Source organism: Sminthopsis crassicaudata, chromosome 2 (assembly GCF_048593235.1).
Source record: "Sminthopsis crassicaudata isolate SCR6 chromosome 2, ASM4859323v1, whole genome shotgun sequence".
In the NCBI taxonomy this organism is placed as follows: Eukaryota; Metazoa; Chordata; class Mammalia; order Dasyuromorphia; family Dasyuridae; genus Sminthopsis; species Sminthopsis crassicaudata.
In genome coordinates this window covers 332,024,819-332,043,216 of record NC_133618.1, presented here as the reverse complement: position 1 = coordinate 332,043,216, position 18,398 = coordinate 332,024,819, and the positions used below count along the sequence as shown (strand labels likewise).

Below are 18,398 nucleotides of genomic sequence, written 5' to 3'. Positions count from 1 at the left end.
ACTATACTCTATTATAAAGATATATCCATAGGAAATGGCTGAACAATTTGTGGTATGTGAATATAATGGAATGTGATTTTTGTTCCATAAGTAATAATCAATAGAAGCAGAATATAGTAAACAAAACTAGGAGAAAAACTTATACAAGGATAATAACACTGTAAGATAAACAACTTTGAAGGACTTAATAATTCTGATTAATGCAATGACCAATGATGTCTCCAGAAGATAATGATGATATTATCCACCTCTGACAGAGAAATGACAACTCAATGTGAAAGAATCCAACCATTCTGGAGAGCAATCTGGAATTATGCCCAAAAAGTTATCAAAATGTGCATACCCTTTGACCCAGCCATACTACTACTGGGCTTATACCCCAAGGAACTACTAGAGAAGGGAAAGGGTCCTGTATGTGCCAAAATGTTTGTGGCAGCCCTTTTCATAGTGGCTAGAAGCTGGAAGATGAATGGATGTCCATCAATTGGAGAATGGTTGGGTAAACTATGGTATATGAATGTTATGGAATATTATTGTTCTATAAGAAATGACCAACAGGAGAAATACAGAGAGGCTTGGAGAGACTTACATCAACTGATGCTGAGTGAAACGAGCAGAACCAGAAGATCATTATACACTTCAACAATGATACTGTACGAGGATGTATGCTGATGGAAGTGGATTTCTTCAACATAGAGAAGAACTAATCCAATTCCAATTGATTAATGATGGACAGAACCAGCTACATCCAGAAAAGGAACACTGGGAAATGAATGTAAACTGTTATTTTTACCTTCTGAATCCAATTCTTCCTGTGCAACAAAAAATTCGGTTCTACACACATATATTGTATCTAAATTATACTGTAATATATTTAACATATATAAGACTGCTTGCCATCTGGGGGAGGGGGTTGGGGGAGGAAGGGAAAAAATCTGAATAGAAGTAAGTGCAAGGGATAATGTTGTAAAAAATTACCCATGCATATGTACTGTCAAAAAATGTTATAATTATAAAATAAAATAAAAAATTAAAAAAAAAAAAAGAAATGACAACTCAAATTGCAGAAAGATATATTTTTGTACAAAACCATTTTGTAGCTTCATTTTTCGTAGCTATTTATTTTAATTTTTTCTTTTCTTTCAGTTTTTTAATTGAGGGAAGAAATTATAAAGGAAAGAAAGGGTAAACAATACTAATTTTAAAAAAACATTAAAAACAGTTTTAAATAGTACAGAAGAAGAAAGCAAAAACTAGCAGGTCAGTTCTGAGAGTAATTTATAACATTTGTTAGGCACTTGCTCTGAAAGAAAGACAACTGGAAACAACAGCTAGAAATCCTTAAGAAAGCAGTGGTCACCCTGAAACAGAACTCAAAAATTCATGATAACAAGAAAGAAAGCAAGGGCAAAATTAGAATATAACAAAACTCAAAGAATTAAATTAGATAGCTACAATCAGCAACAATTCATTTGGTAGACAGTTCTCAGAAAGATAACATAAGACTCACTTGTTTCCCAGAAAGGGGAAAAAAAAAACTATAATGAAACAAAATGCATAAATGAAAATTGTCTAAAAGCACTGGATTCAAAAGTGCAAAATGAACAGTAAAAGATTCTACAAGACAACTCCAGGTAGGAAAACCCAGAAATGTGATAGTTAGATTCCTAGACTCTAGGTCAAGTATTACAAACAGTTCAAAAGAACAATTTATGTGCCAAAGAACTGAAATTAGAACTGAACAGATCTTTATATAAATATATATATAATATATATATATTCATATTCTCTCTCTCTCTCTCTCTCTCTCTCTCTCTCTCTCTCTCTCTCTCTCTCTCTCTCTCGTTCTAATCAGACTACCAAAGGGATACTTCATAGACCTAAATAGTAACAAAAATTCATTTGGAATAAAAAAGTCTAAAAAGGGGTGGCCAAATTATAATCTGACAGCTGTATATACACTGAAAATTACATACACTAAACTACATACACTTGTCAATGAATATTCCATTTCATGGAGCCAGATAGTTACTCTGGCTGCCCCCATGACTGGAATTCTCTTTCTTCTCCATTCTGACCACTGATCTCCCTAGTGTAAATCCCAACAACACTGCATTTTTACTGGAAATTTCCCCCAACTCCTCTCAATTCCAGTGACTTCCTTCTGTTAATTAGTTTCTATTTATCTTGTATTTAGCTTGCTTTGTATATATTTGTTTATATATTGCTTCCCCCTTTAGATTTTAATCTACTTAAGGGAAGGTTCTGTCTTTTGTCCCTTTTTGTAAACCCAAAACTTAGCACAGTGCCTGACAAAATAGTAGAAGCTTAAATCAATGCTGACTTATTAATAAAAGCCAGAAAAGAGGATGAGAAACCAAAGAAGAAAACACACCTGCCACGTGAAGAACAAAGCTAATGGCTGACAAAAGCAAAATTGCCCCTTACTGTTTGAAATAAGAAGAGGAAAAAAATCAGAAGATAATTCAATAACTACTTTGTGCTGAAGCCAGACAGTCTCTAACTACTGTGAGAGCTATTTTGATTAGAGGATAGCTGCTAGGAGCTCATGAGTAAGAGCTGGCTGGTTGTGGGTATTGCCCTTTAGTGCCATCCTCAGTTTGAGAACAACCCCTTCAAGCTAATCTGGGAGCTGTTTTTGATTGCAGGCTGTAGCCTTTTACTTACTGAAAGTTCTTTGGAAAAAAGCAGAGGCTGGCTATGTACAGAGCTTGGGCTTGTCTACTTTTCTCAAAAAGCATATTATGAGGCTTAACACAGCTTTAGAAATCATTGGAGGGAACAGACCTGAAAAACTGAACACCCAAGGCTTAAAGCTGTTGTTTTACTGGAATATCCACAATCATCTGGTATTAGTCCAAGGATAGTAAAGCAAAAGAAGAACTCAATTAGGAAAGGAAAGGAAAAGGGGAAGGGAAAGGGAAAGGGAAAGGGAAAGGGAAAGGGGAAGGGAAAGGGAAAGGGAAAGGGAAAGGGAAAGGGGAAGGGGAAGGGGAAGGGGAAGGGAAAGGGAAAGGGGAAGGGAAAGGGAAAGGGAAAGGGAAAGGGAAAGGGAAAGGGAAAGGGAAAGGGAAAGGGAAAGGGAAAGGGAAAGAGGGAAAGAGAAGGGGAAGGGGAAGGGGAAGGGGAAGGGGAAGGGGAAGGGGAAGGGGAAGGGGAAGGGGAAGGGGAAGGGGAAGGGGAAGGGGAAGGGGAAGGGGACGGGGACGGGGACGGGGACGGGGACGGGGACGGGGAAGGGGAAGGGGAAGGGGAAGGGGAAGGGGAAGGGGAAGGGGAAGGGGAAGGGGAAGGGGAAGGGGAAGGGGAAGGGGAAGGGGAAGGGGAAGGGGAAGGGGAAGGGGAAGGGGAAGGGGAAGGGGAAGGGGAAGGGGAAGGGGAAGGGAAGGGAAGGGGAAGGGGAAGGGGAAGGGGAAGGGGAAGGGGAAGGGGAAGGGGAAGGGGAAGGGGAAGGGGAAGGGGATGGGGAAGGGGAAGGGGAAGGGAAGGGGACGGGGAAGGGGACGGGGAAGGGGAAGGGGAAGGGGAAGGGAAGGGGAAGGGGAAGGGAAGGGGAAGGGAAGGGGAAGGGAAGGGAAGGGGAAGGGGAAGGGGAAGGGAAGGGAAGGGGAAGGGGAAGGGGAAGGGGAAGGGGAAGGGGATGGGGAAGGGGAAGGGGAAGGGGAAGGGGACGGGGAAGGGGAAGGGGAAGGGGAAGGGGAAGGGAAGGGGACGGGGAAGGGGAAGGGGAAGGGGAAGGGGAAGGGGAAGGGGACGGGGAAGGGGAAGGGGAAGGGGAAGGGGAAGGGAAAGGGGAAGGGAAAGGGAAGGGGAAGGGGAAGGGGAAGGGGAAGGGGAAGGGAAGGGGAAGGGGAAGGGGAAGGGGAAGGGGAAGGGGAAGGGGAAGGGGAAGGGGACGGGGACGGGGACGGGGACGGGGACGGGGAAGGGGAAGGGGAAGGGAAGGGAAGGGGAAGGGGAAGGGAAGGGGAAGGGAAGGGGAAGGGAAGGGGAAGGGGAAGGGGAAGGGGAAGGGGAAGGGGAAGGGGAAGGGGAAGGGGAAGGGGAAGGGGAAGGGGAAGGGGAAGGGAAGGGGAAGGGGAAGGGGAAGGGGAAGGGAAAGGGGAAGGGAAAGAGGAAGGGAAGGGGAAGGGGAAGGGGAAGGGGAAGGGGAAGGGGAAGGGAAGGGGAAGGGGAAGGGGAAGGGGAAGGGGAAGGGGAAGGGGAAGGGGAAGGGGAAGGGGAAGGGGAAGGGGAAGGGGAAGGGGAAGGGGAAGGGGAAGGGGAAGGGTAAGGGGATGGGGAAGGGGAAGGGGAAGGGGAAGGGGACGGGGAAGGGGAAGGGGAAGGGGAAGGGGAAGGGGAAGGGGACGGGGAAGGGGAAGGGGAAGGGGAAGGGGAAGGGGAAGGGGACGGGGAAGGGGAAGGGGAAGGGGAAGGGGAAGGGAAAGGGGAAGGGAAAGGGGAAGGGGAAGGGAAGGGGAAGGGGAAGGGGAAGGGGAAGGGGAAGGGGAAGGGGAAGGGGGAAGGGGAAGGGGAAGGGGAAGGGGGAAGGGGAAGGGGAAGGGGAAGGGGAAGGGGAAGGGGAAGGGGAAGGGGAAGGGGAAGGGGAAGGGGAAGGGGAAGGGGAAGGGGAAGGGGAAGGGGAAGGGGAAGGGGAAGGGGAAGGGGAAGGGGAAGGAAAGGAAAGGAAAGGAAAGGAAAGGAAAGGAAAGGAAAGGAAAGGAAAGGAAAGGAAAGGAAAGGAAAGAGGCCCACATTAGGCTAAAAGAATGGCCTAAACTTAACTCTTATATCGGGGGAATTTCCAAGGAAATCACACAATAGCAAAAGAAACTTTTAAAATTTCTGGACTTTTAAAAGATCACATTATTCTCATTGAGATGCATCACTAACCTGAAAACATTCAGGAGAAAGTAATGATAACATTCACCCATGCCCCGTAGTGAAGTGTGGAAATAAGATTAGAAAATGTGATCGAGTTCTCTTTTTAAAACCATAATTATCATTAGTATATTTTACTAGGCTAAATTTAATATTCTTTTTGTTCTCTGTGAGTTGAAATGTGTTTGTTGATGATCACTAGAAGGAAGGGAGGGAGGGAGGAAGAAAGGGAGGGAGGGAGGAAAGGAGGGAAGGAAGAAGGAAGGAAGGGAGGGAGGGAAGGAGAGAGGAAGGGAAGGAGGGAAGGAGGGAGGGAAGGAGGGAAGGAGGGAGGGAAGGAGGGAGGGAAGGAGGGAGGGAAGGAGGGAAGGAGGGAAGGAGGGAAGGAGGGAAGGAGGGAAGGAGGGAAGGAGGGAAGGAGGGAAGGAGGGAAGGAGGGAAGGAGGGAAGGAGGGAAGGAGGGAAGGAGGGAAGGAGGGAAGGAGGGAAGGAGGGAAGGAGGGAAGGAGGGAAGGAGGGAAGGAGGGAAGGAAGGAAGGAGGGAAGGAAGGAAGGAAGGAAGGAAGGAAGGAAGGAAGGAAGGAAGGAAGGAAGGAAGGAAGGAAGGAAGGAAGGAAGGAAGGAAGGATTTCCCTATCTAGTCCATTTAAAATTTCTGGTAAGATTAATCTTACTGCCACATTTCAGTATGTCTTTTGGAAACTTACATATCTGGTGATTTAATATCTCAGTCTAATTCTTATAATTCAAAGGTTCACTAAAACAATCTTAAATAGTCTGATTTATTTTTAATTCAAGAACTATATTCACAGGGGTGTGGGGGAAAAGGTCTAGGATAAATGTTATTGGTTGGCTATCTGGATGCCTACTGCATATCATGATTCCAAAATTGCAGTAGTGGTAACTTCAATCATTTTTCCCTTGGTAATTAAGCAATTTGGCACACACTAGATGCTTAATAAATGACTCAAAAGACTCAGATTTACTGTGTATTACTCCTAATCACTCATTAATAGGAATTCTGGATTTCTATCTTAAGAAAATTAAACAAAGAAAAGTACAATGCTATCAATTTTGTAATTATCTCCAACTTTTTCCAATCAGCAGACCCTTTGGGAATTAGTTAAAAGACAATAATTTTAGCAAAATCTAAGTGGAAGTTAAATCTCAAAGCTATCAGTATGCATGTCTAAAAGAGCTCTACTACAGTGGTCACTTTGCTGAGGCAAGGAAGATACAAAGACTAAAACGAAAGAGTCTGCATTAAAAACTTTATATTCCACAGAAATAAACTCACAATATAAAGTCACCCCTAGATTAGAAGCTGTAAGATTCTGGTCCCATGATATGCATCTGAGAATTAACATTCTTGGTTATGAATTCTCCAAGACAATGTGAAAGATGGATTTTTTTTTTATTTCACAGTTATGAAAATTAAATTGTAGAGAAATAAAACAAATTTGAAAACTGAAACCCACAGGGACATCAAGGAATAATCAGGGTGGCCTGAGAAAATATATGAATGGAAGCTCTTTGGGGGCCAGGATTGGGTTTTGTAATCATGGTAGTGGTCTGAAATTTGAAAAGAATCTTTTGTTCTTTGCCCCTCAACTTTCCACTGCTACCTTCCCCTTCTAGAATGGAAGTTCCTAGGAAATAGGGACAGGTTTGAGTGGGAAACACCTACTCTGCTAAGCATTTGAGAGCCTCAAGCTTATTCACCTCATTTTTTTTTTTTAAACTCCAGCCAATGGAGAAAAGAGTCAGGGGGTTGGGGAGGAGAAGCTTGAGATGGAGAATAAAAAAGGGAATGCCCTTTGCATGGATGTGTGTCTTTCTCTAAAACCATGCTTTGTATGTCAGAGGCTGGGCATCTTTTCTCATGAGAAATAAATTTCTTCCTAGACTCATATTCGGATTTCTGTTTTAGTGGTCACTATTATCCCACACAACAAGACCTAACAATATGATATGATAGAGAAATTCTATCACAGACAATGAAATGGTAACTCTATTATTCTTCTAATTAGCTATTTCTTTTCTAGAGTGATTTGGGGCTATGGCAATTGCACATTTTGCTAACTTTAAATTAATTGGCCTGAAGAATGTTATTCTTACAAATAATCTAATCAAAACCAAAAAATTGTATATAGCAAATCAAATACAAGGATCAAAACTAATACATAATTACTTAACTAATGAGTTGATGAAGAGAGATAAATGCTGCTACTAAATTGGAAGTGTATAAATATTATAAAGGAAAAAAATCAAGTCTTGATTTCTAAGTCATAAATGCTCACATGAAAATTTAACAAAAGGCAAGCCAATCAAAACTGGCTTTATTACACCTCTGCAAGTAGGTTACATAGCTTCCACCTGACCTCCAAAGAAAGGAAATTCAAACTCCTAGGTAACACATTCTACTTTTGGACTGCCCTAATAGTTAGAGTTTTTTCTTTATATCAAGCCAAGATCTATCTGCCTTTCTTCAATTTCCAACCCATTGTCCCTAGTGTTGTCTTATAAAACCAAGAAAAACAATATATAACATCTCTTTCACATGATAAATATTTGAACTCAATTCCTTCCTTCCTTCCTTTCACTCTTGCTCCCAAGTCTCCACCTTCATCTTAAATGTAATCAGTTTTTTTCAACCAAACCTTAGAAGTCATGGTTTCTTGTCCCTTCAATCATATTCAACCTTCACTACACATATTCACTTGGTAAGCTCTCTTCACAAAATGTGGTGGTATAATCTGACTTGTGAACCCAGTACTCTAGGATCCAGTCTCAAAAACAGAACAAAAGTGAGCTAGAACATCTTTTCTAAGGTTAAATGTTTCTATAAAAGCAGCCTAAAATCATACAGCCTATTCAGTCTGCCATATCACAGTTATAATGATAAGCTTTATGTAAGCTTGCAATCCACTAAAACAAGTTCCTGTCACAAATTGTTATCTGGACATGCTTTCCCCATTATATCCATGACTCTCTGAACCTCTGTGTAGTATTTCTCCATTTATACCATCATAGCATCCCAAACTGCCAAAATATTGTTAGATTCCAAATTGTCATCCACCATAATAACTATACTATCACTTTCATGACATCTGTAAATTTCATATGATACTTTCTAATCTTGCCATGAAGGGAGGAAGTCGATGATTTTAAAAGGGGGGTGGGGGTGGGAGAAAAGAGGGCAAGGAAAGCCACTGTGTTGTATACAACTAGCAATATGAATGTGTCAGCCAAGATCGGTTTATTCCTTTAAAAACTTCTTGGAATTGCTGACTCTTCTTTATTCTCATTGTCACATAACCCTAGTCCAGCCTTTTCTTAAGCTTGGCCTCAAAATATTCAATTCCTTGTCTCTACCCAGACTCCCTTTTAATGATGTAAAAATTCCAAAAGCAAAGCATTGATAACATCACTCCAAAAATCTGCAGTGTCTTGTTTCCTGCCATATGAAATAGTTTGCAAGGCCCTCCATGATTCATGATCACTAGTTCCAACCTATAAAGTCAAATTTACTTCTCATTACTCCCCTAACATTTGATCTCATTTCATCTATACCTATGTCTTCAGTATCAACTTCCCTTCTTCCATTAACCAAACTATGCTAATGGTGCTTCCTTCCTTTGAAATACTCTCTCCTCTATTAACCTATACAAATTCTAAGCCATATTTGTGTTCCACTTGTTCCATGAAGATTCTTGGGCTACTACAGCTCAAAACATCTCTCTTTTTTGAACTCCTGATGTAATTATAATCAATCTTTGAATTGTTTCACATATCTTTAGTTTTGTCTCTTCCATTAGATCATAAAATTTCTTTTATATATTCTACAAGAATTAGAATGATATTGTGAGAAATAATTCCACTGGATTTGGGAGTGGTAAAGTTAAATGCCTTTAAATTACACAACTGCAGAGGTAAGTTATACTATTGAATAGGAACTCTTGGAATGAATATTTATCCTTTTTTATATCTGAAAGGCAAGTCCTTCCCTTGAAATCCAAGTCCCCAATAGCTGAATACCAGAGGTCACAACCTATCAGGAGTGTGTAATCCTCCCCATGTGAGTGTGAATCTCATTACATCATTACTCTTCCTTTGGTGACGGTGTTAACTGGTCATAGTTCAGTTCTTTCCTTGATTCTCTTATTGACTGACTACTACCCTATCTGAAGAGTCTAATTTGCCAGGAGTCTAAGTCTCCTCCTCTGATCTCCTCTTATCTAATTACATCTGCACCACCACTACCCCTCAAGTGTTTCTCTACCATTTCATTTTACTTTCTTTTTCAAGTCAGAATCTCCCTCCCCATTACATTCCCCTTTTATTATTTTTTATTTCCCTGTTCCATGTCCTAGCATCACTAGCCTCCATTTAAGTATCAATTTATTTTTCTAATTTTGTTTCATTAAGTTTCAAAAACTGTAACTATATGGAAACTAAACCCCTTTCTAATTCTCATAATCTAACCACACATTAGGTACTTGATAAATATTTACATAATCATAAAACTATAAAGAATTTTGAAGATCACTGTCTGTCCCATCATTTTACAAATCCATAAACTAAGATTCAGAGGTTTTAGTTTTTTTTAAGCTAGTCAGCAGAATTTTAATTCCCAAAAAAGGGTTTTGGCACAGACAAGAATGATTAAAACTCAATTCTCCTTGTAATGCCAGGGAAACTATGCAAGATAGAGATTAGAGAGTATTTAACAATTTATTAAATGGGAGAGATATACTGGGACTAAATGGATCCATGGTTTGGTCCAAGGGCTGAATGAGACTATCGTCTCCAAGAATACAGCAAACAATGAGAGTTCTCAATGACATACATACATATGGCTCAAACTCAGGTAGGCGGGGGCAGAGTCAGGGTGCTGAGAGAGGGAACAGAACTCTGAAAATCCGGTTCTGACAGGGCATGGAGGGAGGAACCCCAGAGATGGGGAGAGGCATCTTTCTAAGATGGTACCTGACATTCCAGTAGCTTGGGATGGGGAGAAACATTCTGATATTCTAAAACATAAGATCTTTTATCCTAATCAGATTCTTATCTTATTCTGATAAAGAGGGAGGGGAAGTTTTGCAGGATTGAGCAAGGACTGGGTTAGGATAATTATGGAAACTGAGAACTGTGGCATAACATCCTCACTTCATTAACTGACTGAAGAGTCCCTCCAATTTAACCTCTAATTAGAGGATGGTTCCAAATACTACTAAGAGCAAAACTTGAAAAGGTCCTCTTGGTAAACACCAACCTAAAATGGGACTCTTCTTTGCTACCTCTTGCTCATCAAACTTGCCCTATTACTTCCCCTTCTGACTGCTTATTTCCAGTGATTTACATACCACCAGAAAAGGAAATGCTCTTGAAAGGGAGTGACACTATACATTCCATTAAGGTAGCTTTTTTTCACCCTCTTACTCTATATAGTTCTAAAAATATCTTCTTTTTTAAGGTAGAATATATATTTCTAAGAGCATTAGAGAAAGTTTGTGTGTTGCAATCAGTGAAAGCTGTTACATGGTGACAAAAATGGATCAGAGCGGGCTCAAATAAACTGCATAATTTGAAATGGTTTCAATTGAGTCACACAGTCTTTCAAAATACCTACACATCTAATATCTAAAAGCAAGAGAGCCCCATTTGGAGATTCTTGGACCTCAGCCAGAGAGCCTCCTTCCTACTTTCCATCCCTCTCCTGCAACCTACTCTATTCTTCATAATTTCTGCAGCCCTGCTAGAAAAAAGCTTCAAATATAACTCTGAAGTTTCCGGACTATTTTCTAATTGTATGACCCCCAAAATGTGATTGTTCCCCTTCAGATCTCAAAAAAGATTTTGTTTTGCTCTTAAGTGTACTTATTTTGTAATACTGTTTATTATAGGTATTTTTGTTGCTGACTTTTTTCTCTATTACACTATAAGCCACTTGAAGGTGATGAGGTCTAACCAAATGGTGAGGTCTAGATAAAGTATATCTAAATAAAATTAGGATTAATTGAGGTCTAATGGCAGGTTTGGGGTACAGGGAGTCAAATGGAGCTCCCCTGCAACCCCTTTGGATTCGGCGCAAGGATACAAAGTTAAATGAGGTCAGTGGCAGCACAAGAGTCCCCTGTAAAGGAATTTACAGGCCCGAAAACCCAGATTGATAAAAGAAGGTTTATTGTAGGGTTTGGAAGTAAGGTTAAAGTCTGGTTAGTAAAAGGAGTTAGATAGAGAAAGAATACACCATAAGTGGCGGACAGAGAGTCTGTGATGTATAAAGCATGGTACTTGCATGTTTCGACCCTCTACAAAGAGATGATTCCAGCTTGGCTCTTTTATTTGCTTGAAGGGGCCTATTGGTGTAGTCCCAGCTTGATTCCTCCAGGGCTAGAACCCACCAGATGGGGGGGTGGGAAAACCTGAGCAGCCAACTTAGCTCAAATACGGATCTCTCCCCTTGGAATACATTAAGGGTGGTTTTGACCAGATCTTGTAAATCAAAGGTCAGTCCCAAAGGGGGGGGGGGGGGTTGGAGATCAGAAAGGAATCTTAAAAAGGGCTACCACCTGCATCAAAGGCATGGATTATATTTTGGGGTTTTATTTTCTTTACTTTTCCCCAACATCTTCTACAATACTCTTTAAATAGGAACAACTTAATAAATTTGGTATTTATTGTCAATATAGTAGACTCAATTTAGCTCAAAATAAAAAAAGAGAAACTGGCCACTGATTCTGAGCTACAAATAAATATAAAATGGTAACTTATTAAATAAACCTAATAACATAATAAAGAATGGCAATGGTATGGTAGAGACAAAGCCAGGAAGAAGTGTGAGAGAAATTCAGAATGTTCCCTTTACTCCAACCTCAATTTCAAAATCTCAATCTCTGAGCTAACCTCTTCTATCTGACCCCACTCAACCTTACAACCTTATTTTAATCTTTACAGTGAATTCTGTTCAATCAAGCTTGGATGATCTGCATATAATGGCCAAAGGTGAGATGATTTCTCTCTCCCAAATGATCCTTTTTTTTTTTTTTAATTTAGAATTTTTTTTCCACAGTATATATGCATGAGCAATTTTTTAAAAATAATAATATCCCTTGTATTCATTTTTCCAAATTATCCCTCTCCTCCCTCCACACCCTCCCCCCGATGACAGGCAATCCCATACATTTTACATATGTTACAATATAATCCAGATACAATATATGTGTGTAAATACCATTTTCTTGTTGCACATTAAGTATTAGATTCCGAAGGTATAAGTAACCTGGGTAGATAAGACAATAGTGCTAATAATTTACATTCACTTCCCAGTGTTCCTTCTCTGGGTGTAGTTATTTCTGTCCATCATTGATCAACTGGAAGTGAGTTGGATCTTCTTTATGTTGAAGATATCCACTTCCATCAGAATACATCTTCATACAACATTGAAGTGTACAGAGATCTTCTGGTTATATTCCCAAATGATCCTTTTGTGACTAACATTATTCATCTAGTTTAGATCTTCTCACAGTCCTCTCCCACCAGCATCCAAGACATATTCCCTCTTTCCTCAAGGATGAACCATATACTTTGTCAAAACTATGTATAGTAAAAGTTCTTACTAAAATGCTACAATTTACTTTAAAAGATTAGACTACCAAAAAATTATACTGCAAATAGTCTTAAAAATTAACAAATCCAATAGCTGTGTGACCCTGGGCAAGTCACTTAACCCCAGCGGGGGGGGGGGGGGGGGGGGGGGGGGGGAGAATTAACAAATTCAAGAAAAACAATTCATGTTAGCCACTCAAATTCAGGACATTGTCTTTTTAAGAATAATAAATATATTGTATCTATTTTGATATATTTAATAAATTTAAATATCACTGAGAGAACTTATTTGTAAGATGAGCAATTTAACTCTGTCTCTACATCAAAGAAAAAAGCAATAGACACACAATGAAGAGAGAATAGTTAAGTGGAAAACAGTCCTTACTGGTTTGAGAGTTAAGATTCCTGGATTTTAACATCAGCTTGGCCATAGTAGGGCTTCAATTTATGTAATTATAACATGGAAAAATCAACCTCAACAATTTCTAATTCCCCAATTTAAAATTATATGATAACAATACCAATCTATATAGTTTTGTTGAATTTCACTTGATACCATTCAGAAGTTTTCTGAAAATTCAAAGCTTAATTATTAATTTTGGTAACTGTTGGGACAATCAGGTTTTATGTTGCTTTTCCTAGTTTCCAACGTGGTCCAAGTAATAGAATTCATTCATTCATGAGACATTTGCTAAATATATACTTAGGAAATAACACTTTATTAGGTTCTTTGAAGAAAACCAAACTATGATGCTTATCATAAAGCTGTTTAAGGAATCACATGCATGAAAATTATTATAGAACCTTAGCAAGTTCATCTGTTTCCATAACATGCCTAGGTAATTTTCTTCTGTAAGCAGAATCTATTTTTCCATATTGTTAAGTTTTCCCTAGGAATTTGCTTCTGGCTATGTCTTTTATGATATGTTAAAAAGTTAGAAAAATAATGTGACTTTTAGAAAATATAGGCAAACTAAGCTTATACAGCCTTAAAAGCTTAAACTATGATGAATTATTAATATTCAACACATCAGTGTCTGGGCATCTGTCCATGAAAAATGGTCATGTCTCCCTCAAGAACATTTTTCGAATTTCTTTATTCTCCTGCAAATGCTTTATTTCAGTACCTACTCTTTAAGCTTAAATGAATCTATCCTACTTATCTAAAGAAATATTTGAGAAGAGTATAGTAGAAATAAAAACACTTAGAAAAATTGGGCAAGACAAAGTTAAAGTTTTATATATTGAGGTTTTTTTTTTTACTTTGATATCAAAGCAAAAGACTTTTTTAAAAATATAACATCTTAAAAATATTTAATCTGGTTAAATAAAACACCCAAATGGTTTCTCAGAGCTTCCTCTTTGGACCACAATTTCCTCCAAAAAAGAGGGACATTCTGTAGTTTTCAATCCAAGTAGTTAATTCTAAAAACAATCTATTTTTCTCCACAAAACCTATCCTATGTAAAGGTAACAGGATTCTCACCATTTGCAAGGTTTTATAAAGCACTGAATATTGGAAACAACAAATGTAAAATGTAAATTTTTCTCTATATTTTAGGTTTCTCTTTTGAACTCATGTGGTAAAAAATTTTAATACCAGCACAAAATTTCAAGAAAAGGTACTTAAACCATTATTTACTTCTGTATATATATTTCACCTAATCTCTTAGTATCTTAATTGTCTAATAATTCTGTTCTTTTTCCACACTCTAGAACTCTGAATGCTGTATTGTTTTAAAATGAGTTTTTAAAATAAAAGATCTAAATCAGAAAAAAACAAGCAGATCTTGAGTAAAAACAAGCCTTTTAATTTGAGAACACAAAATTCCTGTTTTAATAGTAGAAAAGAAAGAATAACAAATTCCAAGCATGATACTTAAAATTTAAAAACAAAAGTCAACTGTTAAAAATGTCAGTCTTAAAAGATCAACTAAGCTAATATTTGATACAAAGTGTAGAATAGATACTGTCAAAAGTCCCACGTATGCTGGCTATTCATGCAAATCCTACATCTAAATTTAAACTAGTATAATACACTGTACAGTAAGTATGTATTATTCATCTAAAAAAGGTCTGGTTCAGGGATTACTTTAATTCTGTTGGAAAACTTTATCCATGTAGAAAAGGAGACATAACTATAGCATACAATGAGTAAATGCTTGAAATAATTCAACAGTACAACAAACAAAAAGCAGTTTAACTCAGATCATTCAATTCTATTTGACACATGCATTGATTAGACCTCTTTCATCTTCATAGAATCTCAAAAGAAAAAAAAGCTCAAAATATATACTAACCTGGATTTGTTTCGTGGTGATGGAAAATTTGATTATTTTTCTCAGAAGCAGAAACAATCAAAATCATATGTACTTTTTTTAGATTTGACCAAAGCAGTGATCTGGAAGAAAAAAAATACCAAAATTTAGTATTCTCTTCACATTTCAAATAATTTTTGTTTCTATTTAATGAAAACCCAGCCTTAATTCCTATTATTTTTGCTAAAGCACACAATAAAATTTTACCATAACAATGAGGGCAACTTTATCACCCTGACAAAAGATATGCTTTTCTATCAAGAATTTTTTTTTAATCTTCTAGCAAAGAAAGGACCTTTATTTATCAAAATACCTTCAAAGACCACCACTCTGTATCACTGTGCTTTACAGGTCAAATACAAATCTATAAAACTTTTAATGAAAAAAAAAAAAAAAAAAACAACTGAATCCCTTTGTTTCTTCTACCTTTGTTTTTCTTTGTAATTTGCTTTCCTTAATTGCCTAGAATTGAGATCTTACCTTTTCACCCAGAGAAACAACCAATCATTATGAACTCTTACCATATAGCTATATTTTAGCAGACCTCTGTTGCATACTCACTGTAGCACCTTTAACCTACTTATTGAATAAATTGCCTCTAAGTAACCACATTACTCTATGAACTCTTATGAACTGTTTTACTGAAAAGACATTTGGCAAAATTAGTTTTATGAAAAGCTTCAGCATAATTTTAATTTCCTCAAGTCAGAAACAAGAGGTCAGTGAAAATGTCCAACTAGAGAAAGAGACTTGGCAAAAACTTCATGATAGTGACTCCATAATTGTAGAAGGCTCGAACTCTTTCTTTCTTTTTTTGTTAAGGCAATTGAGGTTAAGTGACTTGCCCAAGGTCACACAGCTAAGAAGTGTTAAGTGTCTGAGATCAAATTTGAACTCAGGTCCTTCTGACTTCAGGGCTGGTGCTCTATCCATTGCACCACTTAGCTGCCCAGGAACTCTTTCTAATAGCAAATATGATTCATTAAAATAAATATGACTCAGGGCAGCTAGGTGGCGCAGTGGATAGAGCACCAGCCTTGAATTCAGGAGGACCCGAGTTCAGATCTAGTCTCAGACACTTAACACTTCCTAGCTGTGTGACTCTGGGCAAGTCACTTAACCCCAGCCTCAAAAAATAAATAAATAAATACAGAAATAAATGCATAAACAAATAAGTAAATAAATAAATAAATGAATGAATAAATATGACCCAAATGGCCTCTCAAATACAGATCTGTAAATCCAAAAAGCAAAAAATGTCTTTTTCCTGCCCATGAACTGATAGAATAATAGAATAGAATAAATTTCTCCAGATACAATTCTAATAATTACTGTGTGCATTATGGAATTGTATAAGCACAAATTTTAAAAGGATATGGTAAATATGAAATAATACTTGATTCTAGACTCATTGGAATTAGAGTAAGCAAATTATATGATCAGATGTACTATTCTACAAAAAGCATTTTGGTTCCTGGAAGAAGAGAGACTGAAGAAGGGAGAGATTTGAAATAGGAAAACTAACTGGGATTCTATTGCAATAAGGCAGGCCATAATAAGGTCATCTTTCATTCCCTAAGAGAACAAATGACATTAGGAGGGTAATATCTTAACCAAAGTCAAGCAAAGCTGCACAAAGTCATGAGTTTCACTCTTTCTTCTATAGTCATCAAAATCCAGTAGTAAGACAAAAGCCAAGGCACAACTGGACCCTGATAGGGTCTGAACTAGAAAGAGGAGGACAAATGTGAAAAATATTATGGAGGAAAAAATGACAAGATTTGGAAAGGGACTGGATATTTAGATTGAAGGAGGGGAAGAAATCAGGAATTACATGAACACTGAAAATTAGTGATGACCAACAGAAATAGGCAAGTCTAGAAGAAGAGAGAATTTGATGAGAATAATCGATTCTTCTTTGGACAATCTTTGAGATTAAAATACCTACAAGATAGCAACTTTCAAAATATCTAATAGGAAATTAGTGATGTGAGACTGAAGTTAAGGTGAAAAGGTTCATATGGAAAGATCTGGATGGTTTCTGTACAGTGATGAGAATTAAACCAAAGAAAGCTTATGAATTCCCTAAGCATAAAAATATTCAGAGAGAAAAAAAGGCCTCCCATGTAATCTTGGAGTATAATCAAAGGAGACTATAGGCCATCTAAGGAAATTCAAAAAGAAATACCACATAAGTAGGGGAAAAACCAAGATGGAAGAGTAAGTACCATGAAATCTTGCAGAGAGTATTTCGAATAGGAGAGGATGATGAATAAATTAGATCAAATGTTCCCAAGAGATCAAAAAAGGATGAGAAACAAAAAAAAAAAAAAGGGGATTTTAGACATGTTAATTAAGAAAGAGATCACTGGTAATTTGAGAGAGTTTAGCTTCAGCTGAATGATGAATTTGGAAACCAGATTACAAATGGCTGAAATATAAATGAGAGAAAAGGAAGCAGAATCAAGGAAGGTAGAATATTTTTCTAGGAGTTTAACTGAAAGAGAAATGCAGGAAAAGAGTCTAAGGGAAGAAGTGAACAATTTTTAAAGAAAAAAAGTTAATTCCTCCAGCTCCAAAATAGGACATAAAGAGACAGGAAGATTCATAGGGGTAGGGAGTTTAATGACGAAAAGTCTAAAGGTCTACATACAACTCTATGAAGTATGTAATTACATTTCACAAATGAAGAAAATGAGGTTTTGCTTAGGATCCCCCAAAATCATAAGTGAAGCATAATTAAAATTCATGTCTTCTTGATTCCAAGACCAAAACTCTATTCATTATACTACACACCTCTAGTTTTTCTTTTAGAAACAAAAGGCTGTGTGTTTCAGGCAACTCATCGAGAAGTCATCTTTTAGAGACATCATCCAGAAAGGAGAGGGGAAAAAAACACCTTCAAATTTTAAGTAACAAAATCTAGATTGGTATATGATATGAATACTGTTCAGCTTGGGTTTACAGCATGCTATTCAGAAGATTCTTGTCTTTCCAGCACACCGTTTAATGTCTATCAGGTACAATTAATAAATGGTTTTGTCTACTTGTCTTTCAGTAAATCAAAGAGGAAAAAAATGAATTAGGAATAGTGGGTTCTAGTCCGAGGTTTGCCACTAGTCCAAGGTAACTGCCTTTACATAAATAAGGAATTTCATTTCTCTGAATTTTTCTGTTTGTAAAGAAGCCTGGACTAAATGATTTTTAGATGTTCTTTCAGTTCTAAGAGTCTTATGATCAATTACTTACTGGACAATACTTTTCTGTCACCACTTATGCCTTTACTCATTGCTAATTTTAGTAACTAAAAGGCAATTCTAAAATTGACTTTCAAAAGTCTTCAGTTTTAAGCTACTGAATCTTACACTAAAATTTTTGGGACATCTCATATAGTATATAAATATATAAATATATACATATGTAAAAGCATATATAGTATGTAAGTTGTCTGAGAACAGTGTTTTGGGTTTTGCTAAGTCATAGGAACATAGGTTGAACTGAAAAGGAAGTTGACTTGCACATCTTTTCCAACAGAAATGGTGGTAATAATTTAATTATGATTCATGATCCCAGAGAAAAATGGGA

The 18,398-nt window shown here is 37.7% G+C and overlaps 1 protein-coding gene across 4 annotated transcripts in view; it reads right to left on the bottom strand.

Annotated features, from left to right (window-relative positions):
* FUT8 (fucosyltransferase 8) overlaps positions 1-18,398 on the bottom strand; it is a 442,206-nt gene that overhangs the window by 341,999 nt on the left and 81,809 nt on the right. For all 4 annotated transcript variants that reach the window (XM_074290407.1, XM_074290405.1, XM_074290406.1 and 1 more), the window contains one exon: positions 14,796-14,896. The gene's annotated coding sequence lies outside the window, so the exon portion shown is untranslated. The remainder of the gene's footprint in view (positions 1-14,795; positions 14,897-18,398) is intronic.